Here is a 15,893-nt window from a genome sequence, read left to right on the forward strand (position 1 = left end):
CCCAGATGAAGGGCTTGCACCCCAAACATTCCTCTTCAATAGCTCCCTGCCCCCTTCCCCAGGGACAGCCCGGCTCAGAGCAGAAGACGGAGGGAGACAAGTGGGGGGAAAAATACACCCCACGTGACCACCAAGCCTCTTTCAAAGTGTCATCGTGGTGGACACGACAGATTCCAGCCTCAATAGTCATGCCGGCCTGTTGGATGCCTCCACGGTGAGCAGACTTCCCAGGTACCCATTAAGCATGGGACTAGAGCCTGATTCACGCTTCAGCCTTTCCTCCCCCTTTCCCTCCACCAGCACTCACTGCCCCACCCCAATTCTCGGCCATAAGGAGAGACCCCCCCCCCCCATCAGATTCTGTTACCAGAGCCACCAAAGCCCCAGAGAGGGAGAGAGGCCCTGAGGCTGGCTTTGGGCCAGGAAGTGGGTCAAAGGCCACTGCCTCATTATCAAAATAGTAGCGAACCCGTCGTCATCACTGCGCTGAGCTGATAACATCTCTGCCTCCCCACGATAGATAGATGTCATAGATATCCCGGGAGGAAGGGAGGGGACAGGGTGGCATGAATATCTCCAGCCCACACTCACTTGGGAGGGATGAAGGAGATGATGCATTCAAAGCACTTCACGGGGATGTGGCCCATAGTAAGCGCTCAATAAATGGAAACCACGATCGTTCGTGCTACCAATGATCGTTAAAGATAATTCACTGCCATTGAGGAAGCACTTCGCTCTGGCTACGTCTGGAATGGTAGCCCGTGGTTTTGATCTCGCGGCCCTGGCACACCCCATGGGAAATGCTGTGTTTATTTGCAGGCATTTCGGCTGCGGTCCTCGAGTGTTCAGGTGTGAAGTCAGGGGCGCCAGCGAGTTTCTTCAAGCCACTTACACTTCCAGGGCCTCCGTTTCCCAAACGTAAAACGCCCTACCTGTGGATGAGTAAATGAGGACTGGCATCCCTACGCTTGGTGTCGAACGAGAATCCTGAGAATAAGGACACAAGTCCAAATCCCCGTATTTCCGGCAAACAACTCGGGCAGGTCTGACGCAGCGGACCCCAAAACTGCTTCGGGGAACGTGGAGTTAAGATTTGTAAACAAGGAGGGCGCCTGGGTGGCTCAACCTTCGGCTCGGGTCATGATCTCACGGTTCGTGGGTTCGAGGCCCACGTCGGGCTCTGTGCTGACAGCTCGGAGCCTGGAGCCTGCTTCGGATTCTGTGTCTCCCTCTCTCTCTGGTCCTCCCCGCTCATGCTCTGTCTCTCTCTCTCTCTCTCTCTCAAAAATAAAATAAACATTAAAAAAAAAATTTGTAAACAAGCTTAGCAGTTCTTGGCAGTCGTAAGTGCTCGGTAAAGAACTTGCTGTTACCAGCGGCCTCTGAGCTGTCCCAGAGCTCTCCACTCCCCACCTCTTACATCTGTCGACTTCCTTCAGAATTAAGTCTGAGCCCCTCCAGTGCTCGGCCACGTCTCCTGCTGCAACCCTGGTGCGGGCCACCTACATTCCTGCGATTGGTTTCCTCTCTTCCACACTTGGATCCCCAGAGTCTAGTCCCCACCAAGCGGCCACGCGGATCCTGTTTCTCCAACAGCTAAATCGGATCATGACACTGAAAGCAAAATGCAAACTGCTCCCCGTGATCTGTAAGATCTGGCTCCTGCCTGTCTCTCCAAATAGAGCTTGATCTTTCACTCCGTGGCCAGCCACACTAGCCTCCTTTGCTGTTCCTAAAACAGACCAAACTTGTTTCCACCCCAGGACCTTTGCACCTGCTGTTTCCTCTACCTGGATCTAGTCCAAGGGTGGCCTGTTCTCATCACGAAGGCCCCAGGTCAAGGGTTACCTCCTCAAAGAAGGCTTTTATGACCCCTCTCAAATGTTTCCCCCCAACATATTGCATTGTGTTTTTCATAGCACGATCAGAAGTGAACGTTTTATTTTTGGCCTGAAAACTCCATTGAGGGGGAGACTTTGTCTCTTTTGTTCATTTCTGTATGTTCAGTGTCTACAGAAAGTACCTAGAAAATATTTGTGGATACCATAAATATTTTGCTGAAAGAACGAAGTTATTATTACTGTTTGGTGAGCATATTAACATGTCTGTGGTAGGCGAAGGCAAAAGAGGGGTTTCAAAACAGAATGACATCTCCCTTTTCTAAAATTTTATTTCAAAAAGCACACACGCACACACACTACACACTACACACCTAAATGAATATATACACATCTATAAGGGATTTATCAATTTTTTGTAAGTTTATTTATTAACTTATTTAATTTTCAGTAATCTCTACACCCAATGTGGGGCTCGAAATCATGAGCCCGGGATCAGGAGTCGTGTGCTCTTTCAACTGAGCCAGCCAAGCGCCCCATGGGATACATCAAAATGTTGAGTTTTTTTGTTTACAGTCAAAACGCTTTTATTTTAAAATTAGAAATAACCTACGAAACACTTTCTATTTTGAAAAAAAAAATGTTAAAAACGTTTTTTAGGGGTGCCTGCGTAGCTCAGTCCATTAAGTGTCCAACTCTTGATTTCGGTTCAGGTCATCATCCCACGGTTGGTTCGTGAGTTTGACCTCCGCGTCGGGCTCTGGCCTGCTTGGGATTCTCTTTCTCTCTCCCTTTCTCTCTGCCCTTTCTGCTCTCTCAAAATAAATTAGTGAACTTCAGGGGCGCCTGGTTAAGCGTCCAACTTCCGCTCAGGTCATGATCTCATGGTACATGGGTTTGAGCCCTGTGTCGGGCTCTGTGCTGACCGCTCGGAGCCCGGAGCCTGTTTCGGATTCTGTGTCTCCCTCTCTCTCTGCTCCTCCCCTGCTCACGCTCTGCCTCTCTCTCTCAAAAATAAATATTAAAAAAATTTTTTTAATAGACAAGAAAGTGATGTTGGTGAGATGTAGGGGCATGGGTTTGGGGGACAGATCGCCTAGGGCTTGAACCCTGCCTCCTAGCACTTTTAGCTGTGTAACAGGTTTCTTAGTCGCTCTGTGCCTCAGTTTCCTCATCTAGAAAATGGGAGAACTCACACCTACCTCTTATTGGGGTTGTGGAGATTAATGGGATCATCAGTGTGAACCTGCCAGTCCCAATACCTGGCTGTATTGAGAAGGTCTAGTTCTCTGGGGCCCAGTCCAGAAGCCATGATGGAGGCTTCCTCCTCCATAAAACAGGGAATAATCATAATATCTACTCCATTGGGTGGCTCTAGTGACCTTTTAAAAATGTTTATTTATTTGGGCGCCTGAGTGGCTCAGTTGATTGAGTGTCCGACTTCGGCTCAGGTCATGATCTCATGGTCCACGAGTTCGAGCCCCGCGTCCGGCTCTGTGCTGACAGCTCAGAGCCTGGAGCCTGCTTCGGATTCTGTGTCTCCCTCTCTCTCTGCCCCTCCCCTGCTCATGCTCTGTCTCTCTCTCTGCCAAAAAATATTTATTTATAATAAATATTTATTTATTTTTGACAGAGAGAGAGCTAGCTGGGGAGGGGCAGAGGGAGAGAGAGAGAGAGAGAGAGAGAGGGAAAGAGAGAAAGAATCTTAAGCAGGCTGCATGCTCAGCATGGAGCCGGACACGGAGTTCCATCCCATGACCCTGAGATCGTGACTTGAGCCGAAATCAAGAGTCAGACGCTTAACCCAATGAGCCCCCCAGGCGCCCCAGTTCTAGTGACTTAAGACAATAACGGATGCACAGTGCTCCACAGGGCGCATCCTTGGTGCTTAGTAAACGTTAGGCATCATCATCACCTCTGTGGTGCTAAGAAAAGGGTAGGAAGAGTAGAGGTTCTCCAGGGTCATTGCGTCCGGATTCTGGGACAAGTTTTCCCAATCTCAGTCTCCTCATCTGAGAAATGGAATCATAATAGTACCAAATGGGAGAAAGTATGTAACGCCTTGGCACATTGCCCTGCAGTCAAGCCCTCAGTGCTACACTCTCCAATGCGTTTACCGAGTGCCTGCTCGGTCCTAAGCACCTGCCCCCGGGGGCAGGGGTTGGGCTGATTCTGTATCTGAGGGTCCTTGGCTGACAAACCACCTGATCCCTGGCTGTCAACGCTGTACAGTAGAACGACCTACTGTCCCCAGGAAAGCCAGCCGGGCGGGTGGAACGGCATCTGGCTCGGGGCTCGGGAATGAGCACGTCTTGATGATCCCGCGTTTGGCAGACAAGTTTAGAAAGCGGAGGCCCACCTTCGGGGCAGGGCCTGGCCTACGGCCCAGAGGAAGCCCTCGGTCTTGCCGGCGCCCTGAGCATTCCCTGCTCTGGGCCTCCACAGGGCTTTCTTCGTGCGGTGACGGCGCAGATGACTGCTTCTGGGCGGCACGTTAGCCGCCAAAGGGCTGCCCCCGACTTAGCAGCTGGGGAGGCTCTGCTGGGCTGAGCCAGCCGCTGCCCCACAGCCCTGGACACTCCCCACCCTGCGCTGGCCAGCCCCCACGACGCCAGTGCGCTGGCCCAGAAGGCCTGGGGAGAGAGGAACCAGAGCCACGGCGGGGCTGGGAAGCCCCAGATCCCCTGAGGTCTCCAGGCTAAGAGTTTCAAGTTTGTCTGTTCCTCACAGCAACCCTTCCAGGCAGGGATTATTAGCTCCGCTTTGTAGATCGGAAACCGGCTCCCGAGAGGTTGATAATGGGTGGCCCGAGGGTCCCCAGCCCGGCTCAATCCCTTCTGGCTGCCCAGCGTGAGCCCCGCGGAGGTGTGGCCAGAAGGGGACGAGTGACAGTGCTGAAGCCGCTGTTTGACGTCACTCAGCATTTAGCGAGCCCGGACTGCGTGATGGACTATGTGATGTGCGCAATGCGCATGCGTTGTCTCACTCGGTCCCGACCTCACGCCCTATTATTAGGCCTCTTGCAGACACGCAAAACTGAGACCCATGAAGTTTATTTGCCCCAGAGCGCACAGCTGGTAAGTGGCAGAATCAGAGTTTGGACCCAAATTTCTCTGTCCCCCAAGCCAGGATCTTTCCTTTCCATTTCACACGCTCCTCTGTGTGGCACAGACCCCGGGAAAACGAGTTTCAGAGTCAGGGATGGTGGCGGCACTGATTGAGGATGGGAGAGAGGGGTTCGGGGAAGAGGGGAAGAATGAAGGCCAGAGGAAGCAAGACAAATGGAGGAATCACGACCCTGTGTTGATTAAGGCAGGTTGGTAACATTGCAAGCCTTTTTAAATCTCTTTAAAGTACAGGGGCGCCTGGGTGGCTCAGTTAAGCCTCTGACTTCCGCTCAGGTTGTGAGTTCGAGCCCCTGCATCAGGCTCTGTGCTGACAGCTCAGCGCCTGGAGCCTGCTTTGCTCTGCCCCTGCCCCGCTTGTGCGCGCGCTCTCTCTTTCAAAGATAAATTAACATGAAAAAAAATTAAACGAAAACTCATTAAAGTGTAATATACCTGTAGTCAGAAAAAAGTAATAAACATTCCGGAAAAGTGTAGGAATCGTGAAGTTTCACACACCGAGCATTGCCATCAGCACCTCAGTGAGGAAGCAGGACCTCTCCAGCGACCCCCCCTCGCGCCCCCTGCACTGACCACTGTCCTGACTCCTCATCAGCGGGTCACGTCTGTTTTGTTTTGAATGAAATCACGCGCATTCTTCCGTGTCTGGTTTCTTTCATGCAACATCATGTTTGTGTCTAGCAACTGTATTCTTCAACATTTTCTTTGGAACATTTTCAAACATACAGCAAAGTTGAAAGGCTTTTCCAGTGAACTCCCACAAATCTACTACCCAGGCCCTACTGTGAACATTTTATTACACTCGCTTTCCTTTCATATCAAGCCATCTCTCTATCCATTCATTACTATGTCTATTTTATTACGCATTTCAAAGTAAATTGCAGACATCGGTCCACTTCCCCTAAGTACGTCAGCTTGCATGTTATTAAGGGGTTTAATATCTGTTCACGTTGTCTGGTGCAAAATTCAGATACGACAAAATGCACACATCTTGAGCACACAGTAAATTGTGATAAACGCACGCACACGGGTCACCCCCAACCCTGTCGGGTTATAGAACATTCCCGTCACCCCCAAAACTTCCCTCGTGCCCCCTCCCAGTCAGTACTCCCTCACCCCGTGCCCGTGGGCAACTACTGTCCTGATATTTTTCTACGCTATATTAGTTTTGCCTGTTCTAGAACTTCACTTAAATGGAATCATGCAACATTATACCCGTTTGTGTAAGGCGTCTTTGTCTCAGTGTAATGTTTTCGAGATTTATCCAGGTTGTTATACCTACTGGTAATTTGTTCTTTCTATACCACAGTTTATTTAACCCTTCTCCTAGTGATGGCCACCAGGGCTCCTTCTTCCGGAAAAGACGCTGTAAACACCCTTCTATAAGCCTCTTTGTGCAAGTACTCTTACTCGAGTAAGAGTACTGATAATACCTGCACTAAGGCGTGGAAGTCTTAAGTATTGGGTCACAGGGTAGGTATATGTTTTGTGTTACAGAAAACTGACGGGCTCTTTGCCAAAGTGGGTTTTATCAATTCATATTATCACCAGCGATGAATGAGAGACCCAGTTCCTTCACAGCCTTGTCAACATTTGGTGTTGGCGTCTCTTCACTGCTTCTGGCAGGTACTTTGCATTTCCATGAAAAGGCATCCCTCCCTTCAGGTGGATACAGCTCCTTGCCCAGGCTCACAGCCTAGCAAGCAGAGTACATGCTCTCTTGTGCAGACCACAACCTGCCCAACTGTACATGGCAACCCTGCTTCAGGTCTTCCCGTCCAATGAGAACAATGAATAAGAGCCAACCGTTGGAGCGCCATCTTTATTTTAAAGAAAAATAGCATTCACAGTGGTTGAGATTGGCCTCTGCAGTCAGTCCGGCTGGACTCACACCTCGGCCTCACCACACACCAGCCGGGTGATGATAGACAGATTACTTAACGTTTATAACTCGTTCTCTCTAACCTACTCACAGGTTTGTTGTGAAGATTAATGAGATGAGACACACGAGCTGCTTAGCACAGGGGCACCTGGGTCGTTCAGTCGGTTAAGCATCCGACTCTTGATTTCGGTTCAGGTCATGATCTCACGGTTGGTGAGTTCAAGCCCGCATCAGGCTCCATGCTAATGGTACAGAACCTGCTTGGGCTTCTCTCTCTCTCCCTCTCTCTGCCCTTCCCCTGCTTGTGTGCACTCTCTCTCTCAAAATAAATTTAAAAATTTGGTGGGGGGAATTTTCAATTAGCAACAATCGTGCCTCAGATAAACCTCATTGGCTACGACACTGCCATTGTGCAGTGCTGAAATTTAAAAATTAAGAAGAAAATATGCTCAGCACAGTGCCTGGCACCCAGGAGACACTAGCAAATGTTAGTTCTTTTGTTATTTTTACGTCCGATCCGAAAAGCTACGTCCGTGCTTATTGGAGAAAAGTTAGAAAGTCAATAAAAGTAGAAAGAAGTTTGAAGTCATCACGACCTCGCCAGCAGCCAAAGATAACCAATATTAATGCTTGCTGCATTTTTTCTAGCACATCTTCTACAGAATCTTTTTAAACACACAGTTGGCATCATACTCTATCCGCAGCGTCATATCCTCTTTCTTAGAATTGACTCTTCATCATTAGCGCCTTCCCCTGTCCTCGCGGATTCTTCGAAGATTCTGCTCTGAAAGGCTGAGTGATGCTCCGGCAACAGTCGTGCCGCATCTGGAACGTGTATCCATGTGCAAGGAGATGCAACAGTGGGTTCAGGAGCAACCACCCTTAGACAACAGCCTTCATGTCCTTGACCACGTGTGGTGTTGCCTTAGGATGGTTTTAAAGCCGTCGATAAACGTTGCCGGATTGGAGCCACGATGCAAAAACACCCTTTTGCCTATGTCCAGACATAGCAGGATGAGACGGTAAAAAGTTGCGAAGAAAACAAGTGAGACAAGCCACGAATGCGAAAGAGAGCAAGCAAAAGCCCCTCCCTGGTCCCCTTTTCATCCCACTGGTAAACAGCAGTCACTTTGATGTACATGCTTCTGGCCCTTTCTTCCATAGGTACGTAACCACAGACTCACTGATCCAGGGCTAGCCAGGGGTCCGGGAGCCTGCCCAAACCTGGGTCCGGTCCTGACTGCCGTGCGTGACCGCGTGGGACCCCGGGCAAGTTACCTAGCCTTGCCACGTGCCCCGTTTTAGAAGGTCTCGGGCAGTTGTTTCTGCAGTGAGTTTTCTAATGTCTCCAGCACCTCCCCCCCACCCCCCCACCCATCCTCCGTCAACCTCCGAACGGATACGGAAGATTGGGTGAAAGCCCATTCCTGAAGCCGGGTGGGGGTCCCCTTTGCCCTTTGGACCAGACATTCCTGCTGAGCCGCTTCTCGAAGGCCCCTGGACCACAGGCAAGGTTGGCACCCCTGACGCTTGAAGCAGGGGGACGTGGATTCACCTGGGCAGATGGGGGATTGCACAAGTTGCCTACACGGATGCCTCCCACCTGGCTCCTCAACGCTCACCCAGGTGGGTGTGGCTACGTGGGGACAGGTGGGACCTCGGCCTCACTTACCACTTGGGGGCCCCAATCATGGTCATCCTGTCCCCGTCAGGGAGCATGGAGAATGCCATCTAACGCTTTCTCAAAAGTGACATCGCCTTCTCCAGCCCAGGGTGTTGTCAAGCTATGGCTGTGACCACGGGACAGGAGGGCATCTCACAGAACATTTAAATAAATGTGGAACAGGCCGCAGTGAGTGACCCCCGCCCCACTTAGGCCTTCCCCAGGCATTGTCAGATGCGCCTTCTGTGTGCACCGCCCCCCGCCCCCACCCCCACCCCCTGCTTCTGTCTGTCACCTCTTGGTGCTGACCTCATTCAATCGCGTGGGGAAAATCAACTGTGTGATTAACGAAAATTGCAAGACACGCTCAGCTTTACCTGGAAACTCTCCAGAGAGCTGCTTCCTCCAGGAGCAGGGAACTGGGCCACATGTTCACTTTATTTACTTCCCTACACATATCTGGCCCACTTTGCACGGTGATTCATTTCAGGAGAGGTGGATCAGATAGGGCAGCACCCAACGCGGAAGCCGGCTGGGAACGGATGCTTGAGTCCCGGAATTGCCTTCCCGGTAACCTCGGAAGCGGGCTCTCCTCTTTCCCACTCACACTCGCCCTCTCTCCTACCTGACGAGGCTCCTCGCCAGAAATCCTGAGCCTTTTGCCCATTTGCCACAGGAAAAGGGGACTGGCCTTTCGGAGGGGCGGGTGACTCTGGTGGAGTCCCCAGGGAGACCCCGCGGGCTCAGAGTGCCACTGTGGAGCCCTAGCAGGTTGAGGACCTCCTGAGGACCTGGTTTCGTCATCTGCAAAATAAGATGCTTCCTCTCGGGGTGCTACCAGTTTCAGCGAAATCACATTGTGGGGAAGCTTGCCTCTGGGCCTTCACACAGGCTGTTCCTTCTTCCGGAGACACGGTTCTTGTCACTCCACCCCAGTCCCAGCCCCTCCGCCTGACGGACACCAACGATACTTTTGGACATAGTTTACACGTTATTTCTTCACCCCCAGTCTAGCCTGCGCCCAGAAATACAGTCTTTTGCGCTCTTCTTTCCGCCTCAGCTTAAGTACCTCTGGACTCTTTTTTAACGCCTGCCTCCTCGGCCAGGACCGGGAGCTTCACAGGGCAAGGCTGGGTCTGCGTGGCTTGCCCCCCACCCCCCCACCCCCACCCCGGTCCCTGGCTCCTCGACACAGGTCTGACCCATCGCTGGCCCTCAGGAAACACCAACGTCCCTTTCAGAATCAGGAGGCGGCCGGCGGCTCTAAAGCCTCCCATGCCTACGTGGGAGGCCCTTAGACTTGGCATCTTGCGGATCAAGGCCGGGCCAAGGCCAAGGGGACTGTGGCAGAAGCCTTGACGTTCGCTGGGGTGCCTTGCAGCTCTGGGCCCGTGGCCGAGCTCCCCTCTAGAACTCGGGGTTCAGTCAGTTCCCTGATTGTGCGGTCAGATTAGGGGCGGGCAGGCCCGGGCAGGCCTCCTCTGAAGCGCAGGCCGCCGGGACGGGCAAACCCAGGGCCTCGCCCACGCAGCCCTGCACGCTGAGCGCACACAGGCTGCTACATGCCCGGCGAGACGCGGCGGGCTGCTCGCCCCACACAGTCACAACCTGTCTCCATTTTGAGGGCAAGGGAAGCCCCTGAGGTACAGTGTGGCCCCTTGAGCCCCCCACACCAAAGACACACCGGGTAGACACACACGCTGACAGATGCCCCTGTGCGCCCACCCTCCACTCAGAGAAAACTGGAGGGGCCCAGAAAACTGGGGCCGGGCCCAGCCCTCTGCTGTGGGTTTTCACGGGCCCAAACAGTCCTGGGTTTACGAGCTGAGGAGGGTGGTAATCCTGATAAGCATGGCCCCGTGCCACAGGAAGCTGCTCGTCTGTGTGCCCTGGGGAACTACATTGAGTGTGAGAATCATGCCAACGGTAGCCGCCACCGAGGCTGGCTTTTGTCAAAGGCTCGCTGTGTGCCAGGCACTGCGTTAGGCCCTTGGGACACGGCGAGGAGATGAGCCAGACCTAAGAAGTTCTGCCCTCGCGCAGCCGATGGCTGGAGAGGACAGACGGTAAATGGGATACCTGGCGTGGCTTCCAGCGGGTTGGAAGGCGGCCGGTGCTGTGGAAGGAGAAGAAAATAGGAAAGAAGTGTGGGGCTGGGCGGGGGATCTCTGAGCTGCTGCACGGCGGTGATCAGGAAAGGCCTCCCGGAGAAGGGGACCGGGGATCATCTCGCGTCACCTTGTTAACAAGCTCTTGGAGTCATTACACTCGCCATCCCCATTTTATGGATGAGGGAACTGAGGCTCCGAGGGTCTCCCTGATATCCAGGCGCTAACCTGCCGTGAGACCCTGTCCCCTTGCCCCCTTGCGTGGTGGCCCCAGCCTGCCAGGCCCCTGCGGGACCCTGGGCTGTGCTCAGAACCCCACCTGCTGGGTTGGCCCAAAGAGAGCAGCTGCTGAGTGTCCTAGGGCCCGGCACTCCTGCCCGGCAGACCTGTTTGGGCTGGACAGCCCAGCCCCTGAAAAAGTTCTTTTGTGTTTTCTCAAAGGGCCTCACAGAGGGTTAAACGCCCTCACATTAGTGCTAATTTGGGGCTGACTGTCCTATTCAGCCAGTGACAAAGCCAGGTGTTTGCACAAGGGCCTGAGGAATGGGACCACACGCACTGCCAGGAGCACGGCTCTGTGCCCTCCGCCCCCTGCCCTCCCAGGCACCTGTTTCTGTCCCAGTAAGTAACCGGAGCTCTGTTTCTGGCTCTGCCCCACATCTGCACCAGCCTTCGCCCAGCTCTCCCAGTGGAAGAGACCTCTGGGAAGGACTGGGAGCCCCACCTACAAAAGGGCCCGGGGACCTTGATTTGGCTGCAACCCCCTCATTGGCACGAACAAAAATGTTTGTAATAGGGGCGCCTGGGTGGCTCAGTCGGTTAAGTGGCCGACTTTGGCTCAGGTCATGATCTCGCGGTCCGTGAGTTCGAGCCCCGCGTCAGGCTCTGTGCCGACAGCTCAGAGCCTGGAGCCTGTTTCCGATTCTGTGTCTCCCTCTCTCTCTGACCCTCCCCCGTTCATGCTCTGTCTCTCTCTGTCTCAAAAATAAACGTTAAAAAAATTTTTTTAAAAATGTTTGTAATAATGAAAAATGAAGACACCCTAAATGACCATCTAAGGGAGAAATAGCTTAATAAATGAGAGAATACACCACAGATCTTTAGAACGAGTGAGGCAGGTCTGTAGGGACCAAAACACAGAAAGTAGCACACAGCCTGCTGTTATATGAGAAAGGGAAATTGCACAATTAAATAGACAGTAGTCTCCCATGTAGGTTAATTGAAAAACAACCCAAAAGAGGGCCACATGTCTGCATATGGTTGTAAACATATATATGAGTCTGATTTAAGGATTTAGAAATCAGTTCACTTTGGTCAGAAAAATCATAAAACATTAAAAAATTTTTTTTAAATTTTTTAACGTTTATTTTTGAGAGAGAGTAGGGGAGGGGCAGAGAGAGAGAGAGGGAGACCCAGAATCGGAAGCAGGCTCCAGGCTCCGAGCCGTCTGCACAGAGCCTGACGTGGGGCTCGAACTCACGAACTGTGAGATCGTGACCGGAGCCGAAGTCAAGACGCTCAGCCGACCGAGCCACCCAGGCGCCCCTGAAATGTTTTTTTCTTTTTAAGAGTCTGGAAACAAAACATCAAACTATGAACGGGGAGGGGTATGGATGGGGAAATAAAAATGGACTTTCAATGTTTCATTGAATTTTCTTCTGAATTGTTAACAAGTTTTTAAAGAATGAGACTACATGTATACATATGTATTTCTGTATGTATATGTCTCTGGGGGCTGGGGCTGGGGAGAGAAGCACGTTTGACAAAGAACTCCCATTTTGTTATATACAGTGGCTTCTCATCATTTGTGATAGTTCTGTTCTGTAAAGTCCCTACTGCTCCCAGGGGAAATACAGGCGAACGCTCCGGCAAGCCTCTGATCACGTTTCCATCAACTGATCAACCTGTAACCTTGTTTGACATGTTTCTGTTTAAATGCACCTTATTTAACAGAATTGCTGATTTCTTCACATTGACCTCACAGCCTCTCTCTCCCTCTCTCTCTCTCCTGTTCTCTCTCTCCGCCCCTCCCCCACCCACGCATGTGCGCACCCTCTTTCTCTCTCAAAACAAATAAATAAAACTCAACAAAACAAAACAAAACAAAAACAAACCCGAAACAAGAAGGTGGAGCGTCACCGTGTTTATCGTCAACTGGGAATGTTGTGTGTGTTGGGCAGTTCGTATCCCCCCCCCCCCCCCCCACTGGATGCGTGTCCAAAAACGACCACAAAGGTGCCTCAGGTGCTGACTTGGGGATTGTGAATAAATCTTGGCAAGCTGGCTACTCCACAAACACAGACTCTGCGAATAATGAGGGTCGACCGTCCGTTCTTCAGCCTTCTTCCCACCGCAAGCTCCGGGTACCCGTGTCAGGCCGCTGGGGGGGCTGCGTGACCTTGGCTATGTCAGTATCTGAGCTCGGTGTTCTCTCTGTACCAACGCGGTGCCTGACAACTTTTTGGTAGGTCTTCAAAATTCGAAAGACAACCACCGTTGTTACCCTCACCCCTGCGTCTGTGCCCTGCGGGGAGGGGGACGTTCACCTGAGGTTTGGAGAAGTTTGTCTGCCTCAGAGCATCGGGCTCACATCTTTGGCACGCACGCTCTTTGTCCCAACCTTCCCCTCCCTGGCTGTCCCGCCAAACCCAGACGACCATCTGAATGTCGAAAGTTGCAGTCACTAGTATGACTTCATGATACCGGGACAAATCAGGACGGTTCCCCTTTGAAGTGGTGCCTTCGCCTGTCCTCTCTTATCACCTCCGGTGTGGCGGTGTGGCCCTGGGGCTCCGCTCGCTCCTTGGGATTCCCCTGAGACGCTCAGCCCAGATCCCACTGGGTGATGGTTTAACGGTCCAGATACTCGGGCCCCGGGGCCAGAAGAGCCGCTCACCCTGGGCAGTCAGTACTCCCCGGGCTCAGCACGGGGCCCGGCAGAGATGGGCCTGTGATCGGCGAGCCGGGCAGAGCCGGGCGCCCTGTGAACGCCGAGTGGAAGAAATAGGGACCGGGAGTGAACAGAACTTCCCACCACAAAACTCTCCCAGCACGAGCAGAAGGCAGTGAGCCCGTGGAGAATAGATCCAAAGTACAGCTTGTCATCAGCGTGTGCTTCGTAAGTGGTATCCAATGTTACTGATATTTTTGGCTCAATCTAGTGTCTCTCAAATCCTAAATGGCCCCCGATACATTTTGCACTCTAATAAAACTACGAATAAAAAGCCTGGGAGCAGAGCGGGGATTGCAATTTTTCATTTAAAAATTAAAGCTGAGCCTGGGTGGCTCCGTGGGTTAGGCGTCAGGCTCGTCCTTTCAGCTCAGGTCACGATCTCACCGCTGATGAGATCGAGCCCCGCTTCTGGCTCTGCGCTGACCTCGTGGAGCCTGCTTGGGATTCTCTCTCTCCCTCTCTCCCTGCTCCTACCCCGCCCCTCTCTCTCGCTCTCAAAAATAAATATATAAACATTCAAAAAGATTTATACAGGGGCGCCTGGGTGGCTCAGTCGGTTGAGCAACCGACTTCAGGTCATGATCTCGCGGTTGGTGAGTTTGAGCCCCACACCGGGAAGCCTGCTTCAGATTCTGTGTCTCCCTCTCTCTCTCCCCCTCCCCCGCTGTCTCTCTCTCTCTCTCTCTCTCTCTCTCTCTCTCTCTCAAAAATAAATAAGCGTTAGAAAAATTAAAAAAAGATTTATCCAAAAAAAGAAACTTTTAATATTGAAGAGATTAAACACAGTAATGGGGGAAAAAAGAAGGAAGCAGCGAACAGAGTTAGCGCCCCTTATGTACTTGCGAAGAGGGACAGGAAAGGAGGAAGCAGCATGCCTGACAACTAAATAACCAAACAATCCAGTGAAATGACACCTGAATCGGACGGAGACATCGGAGCCCTCCTCCTCTGACCACCGCTGGAAAGGGCAAGCAGTGAAATGAGCCAGGGGATATGTCACAGGCACTCGCACGACAGGTGCAATTGCTAGGCGATCGGTTCTGTGCCGTGTCTTTTGAGTGTGTTAACCAGTTTAAGCTCCACACCAGTCCTAGAAGTATTACTGACCCCGTCGTACAGAGGGGCAGACTGAGGCTCCAAAGAAGCAAAGCGGATCGCCCAAGGTCACAGGGCCGGTTAGCAGGGCGATTGAACTTGAATCCACACGGCTGGCTCTAGACCCTGCCCTCCTAGCCACTACGGGCCACTGTCCCTCTGGGCTGTGAGTGTTCTTGTCCCTCAGAGGCACTTCCAGGTGGTGGACATCCCATAGGGTGATGATAACACGAGGCTTGTCGGGACCACGCCCAGATTCCGCCGCCCAGATCACTGGGTCCGGACTCCCCTTGCTTGCCTCTTTCCCATTTCTCTGCCGCCTGTTCCAACAGACCTTTCCAGTCTTATCTCCTTCCCCTTCTTCCCCTTTCCACCGACTCGACTCGGTGCCCCAGCCCAGCCCAGCCCAGCTGCTCCCTGTTCTCTAGTCACACCCCGCGCATTCCTGTGTCCAGGCCCTTCCTGTTGCTGTTCCTTCCTCAGCCCAGAATGTGTTCTCCCACCCCTGTCCACTGGAGTCCTCCCCACGTCCCAAGTCAAACTTTGGGGCCACCTTGCTCGCGAAGCCCTCCCTGGCCGTCCTGGTTGGAATGTGTCACACCTTGCCAGCCGCTGGGCTTCAAGAGCTAACTCTCGATCGGCCCCAAAGCCTGTCGTCCCCCACGGCCACAGCCCACCCTAAGAAATTCTCATTGACCGGCAGCCTGGGCTGCATGTTCACACCCCTTCCCACCACAGATGTGGGGGTGCCGGAGAGCAGGGAGCTTTGTATAGCTCATGTCTTCGTCCCCACAGCCTCACCCGGCATTTGGCGTGGTAAACAGAAGTACTTCCGGCCCTGCAGGTGCAATGAATATCTTGACGGTAAAAGTAGCGACAGTTTCAAAGTCATCTGTTCTATGGATCCGTGCTCTGTGACTTATTTGCCCCATGAGTCTCTGGGTGCCGTGCGTTCGTGTTGTCAGCCATTAGGCTGACGATAGCACGATGGTGTTCCCAAATCTTCAGTTCCAGGGCTCCTTGGGGCTCCCTCAACGTACACCATTGTTCATCACACCTTTACCACGCTGTTCCCTCCATCGGGAATGCTTTTCCCCGCCACAGTTGCTCAGAGAATCCAATCCTTGCAAACTGGGTTTAAATGTCCCCTCCTCGGAGAAGCCTTGCCTGACCACTCAGCACCCTCTTTTGTCCCCAGAGCTAGCCATTTCTTTTGAGTTCCCGACACA

The 15,893-nt window shown here is 52.5% G+C and overlaps 1 pseudogene; it reads right to left on the reverse strand.

Annotated features, from left to right (window-relative positions):
- Positions 1-7,161: 7,161 nt before the first annotated feature.
- On the reverse strand, positions 7,162-7,265 carry LOC122228889 (annotated as a pseudogene).
- Between the last annotated feature and the right edge of the window lie 8,628 nt (positions 7,266-15,893).

This window comes from Panthera leo, chromosome C1, assembly GCF_018350215.1.
Source record: "Panthera leo isolate Ple1 chromosome C1, P.leo_Ple1_pat1.1, whole genome shotgun sequence".
Lineage (NCBI taxonomy): Eukaryota > Metazoa > Chordata > Mammalia > Carnivora > Felidae > Panthera > Panthera leo.